The following is a 3518-nucleotide window of genomic DNA, read 5'->3' as shown; positions in this document are numbered from 1 at the left end:
AAACTATCTACTTCTTCAAGAAACCTTTCTAACCCCTACTCATCAGTACTTGTGGTGCATTTAGAGCACCACCTTGTAACCTATTTGTTGAGGCCATAAATGAAAACCTCAATCTACACATGCCTAACAATCTGCTCAAATTCTCAATATCCCATTCATTGAGAAATGGTGGGTGGTGTGCCACATCATGAGATCTACAATTGACTTACTCTTGAACATATGTTGTCTCTCAAGGTATGATGGGGAAGTGCCTCAAAACCTTGACCAAAAGTTTCTTTGCTTGTAAGTCATCTCTGTAATGATAGGCCCCACACACAACAAACAAGTTACAACTTCCTCATGTACTAATAGAGAACACAATCATTTGGGCATGCATGGACATAATCTCTCTCTCTCTCTCTCTCATGCATGCATAGAGAGCATAGAGCTTTCTTGGAATATTCTATAGGGCATTTGTCTACAATCATCTCAAAGCTTCCCTTAGTGGTGGAGATAGGTTGAGTGAGTTCCAATTGAAGCCATGAAATCTCTCACTTGCCTCTCTCTCCTCATGCTTTAAACACTTAAGCTAGCTAGTGGGTGGGTTATGAGGTGGTGGTGGTGCATAAGTGGACTATGCATCGATAATACAACATCTCTGACTTATACCTATAGTTGAGGTGGTGATTCGGCATGGTGGTTGCCGCATCGACATGCTATAGACTAATGATATGTCTCCCATGTCACTCCGTGCCTATTGTAGTGTCCACGCGCTTCACACTTGCGAGCTTCTCCACCACCTACTCCATGCACTCTAGTGACGCTCGCCATTGGGAATGATTCAAATGCTAATGCCATGCTGGCAAGATTGAAATATACCAATGTCATGTGGGAGAATCTAATTAGTGACACATCATCAAGGTAAAGTTCTTCAAGTCAAAAATGGGAATAAACTCAAGGAATCATGTTGTAGAAGATGTTCTTGAAAAATGCGAGTACAAGTACACATGTACAAGCCATGTGAAGACTAGGTAGTTAAGTGCAATTCTAGAGCAATTCACATGCTAAATGAGATCAGTACTAAAACCTTTAAGATCTCAAGTGAAGGATACAAATCTAGTAAGAAGAGATAGAGTTTCTTGCATACTTTTGAAAAAAAAGAAAAGAATAAATGAACCTCAAGTGTGAAGTGTGGATAGTCTAGGTGTAGAGCAAGTGGGCTCTGTGTGTGTGTGTGTGTGTTTGTGTTGTTTGGATATGTATGAACTTCAAAAACAAGGCCAAGAACCACAAAAAGTTGAGAGCAAGGGGGTGATGTGGTGGTGTTGTAGGAGGAGCTTCTCTTCTCTATATCTTCATATTATCTTAAGGAAGAGTTTTAGAAAGCTACCGCATGGCAATAATTTGGAGGTTCGAGGAAGTTTGGTAGAATTTGATTTTGGAAACCTCAAAAGACGTGTGAAGCACGGGTTCCCAACTATTCTAATTATAAGGTGGGTGAGTTCCTGAAGCAGTCGGCCAAGCGTAGACATCTGGCCAAGCGTAGACATCTGGCATTTGATGATTGGTGAGGAGGTTGGGGGACAAGTTGTCACGGGCCATGCTACTGTGGTTGCCATTGGTTGTGTTATTGGGGGGCAAGTTATAAAGGGCCGCTGCACGTTGTGAAGCTCCGATGGCGGGCAACGCCTCCTCATCATCTAGAGGCAGGCGTTCATACGACGCATCGAGAAAACAGGCAGCCAGGATCACCACAGGACCCGCCGCTTGCAGAGCGCCCACAACGCTTCCACCCACAACCTGACCCTGGCCACCGCTTAGGTGTACGGTTAAGCCGCCCCCCCCGGGCAGCAGGGCTGGCGGCGGAAGAAATACGCCGGAAATCGAAAGGATCTCGAAGCGGCCGTGCAAGGTGATTGTGGCATCGGGCGCTGCGCCAGGTTGCCGGAGTGTGACGTTGGCGACTGTTCCGCTGCCCCTAAGGATGCACACGCCGCACTGTCTCCGGCACGCGACGGTGGCTAAACTTTCGATTACATCGCAGCCGTTGGCCACCTCCAGGACATGGGTTCGCAGCGCATTTGTGCTATCTCCTGCTATGAAGGTAGGGGGCTTGGCCTTGTTTTTGGAACCGGGAGGCCGCCCTCTAGGCCTCCGCAGCTCTTCTCCTCCCTCCTCACGTCCTGTCGTGGCTGACAAGCCAGACATTCCCTTCCCAGCTGACAAAAAACAACAAATCAACGGAAAATGAGAGAGAGAGAGAGAGAGAGCTAAGCTAACATATAATTGAGGTGGGTTTCAGTCAGCCACATATAATTGATTGAAACCCATTACGGTTAATATTGCAGAATAAAATATTCTAGAATTGAATAATAATCAACCACGTATAATTGATTGACACCCACGACAGTTAAAATTCAGATCAACAAAACAAGATTGGAAAACTTAAAAAAGCATTCCGATTTTGTATTTAGCATGAAATTTGATGATAAGGAGATCCTAAACTTAGTCTGACTCACCCCAAAAAAAAAACAATTTGTCTTTCAACTTGTGTTAGCCAACTAGGAGGGAATTAAAATCACAGACAACATTTGCTTATAGGGTGTTTTGTAATTAAGGTAGTATAGGACGAAATCACGTTATTGTAATTAATACTAGTACACCTTTTTAAATTTGATGTGGATTGTCAAATCTCCTTCATTAAAATTAGTTATAAGAGTAGTACACCTTTATTAAAATTAGTTATAAGAGTAGTACACCTTGTTTATTAAAAATATAAATATAACTTTATTTATGTTCCCAAAGAAAAAGTTAACATTAGCAGTGCTCATTGAAAACCATTTTTTAAACCATGCAAAATAAGGGCCACTATCTAAAACAACCGCTATTTTGAAAATCCAACTGAAACCAATGAGTGCTAGCTCATCTGGTAGAGCGTTGGTCTCTACTCCCAAGGTCTTGTGTTCAAGTCTTGGGGGCCTCGTTAGGTACCTACCCTTGATGGGTTGATTATAAGCATGTACGATGGGTTCGCCAGCCCTCATCTCGGCGGGGCCGCCTCCCCTCACAGAGGCTAGGTGTTTGTGTTTTTAAATTTCCTGTACCTTCGAAAAAAAATAAAAAATCCAACTGAGCCTCCAAGAGAGTAATTTTTCAATCGGTGTTAAAGGAAGGAGGTAATTTTGATGTGGTCCTATAAAAACATAGAAAAATTCAACCGGGACTTTTTATACACTTTAATGAAACCTTTATAAGACTTTTATACACCTTAATGAAACCTTTATGAAAGGAGAAATACTAATGTAAAGAAGAAAAAATCAACCGATATTTTGAAAATCCAACCATGCCTCAAAGAGAGTAAATTTTCAACCGACATGAAAGGAAGGAGGTAATTTTCAAATGACTTTTTATACACCTTAATGAAACCTTTATGAAAGGAAAAATACTTTTTAGACCCTGTTATAAAGGCATATAGTTACGAAACCTTTATAAGACAACACAGGGGACAACATTTATTCTAAACAACCTAACTAAAGACA

At 41.9% G+C, this 3518-nt stretch overlaps 1 pseudogene; it reads right to left on the bottom strand.

The window, feature by feature from the left end:
- Positions 1-1461: 1461 nt before the first annotated feature.
- LOC147610537 (AT-hook motif nuclear-localized protein 22 pseudogene) lies at positions 1462-2187 on the bottom strand (annotated as a pseudogene).
- Positions 2188-3518: the final 1331 nt, after the last annotated feature.

Source organism: Cibotium barometz, chromosome 49 (assembly GCF_041138505.1).
Source record: "Cibotium barometz isolate CiBa-2024 chromosome 49, ASM4113850v1, whole genome shotgun sequence".
NCBI lineage: Eukaryota > Viridiplantae > Streptophyta > Polypodiopsida > Cyatheales > Cibotiaceae > Cibotium > Cibotium barometz.
The sequence above is the reverse complement of the archived record's forward strand: the minus strand, read 5'-3'. Positions and strand labels throughout refer to the sequence as shown.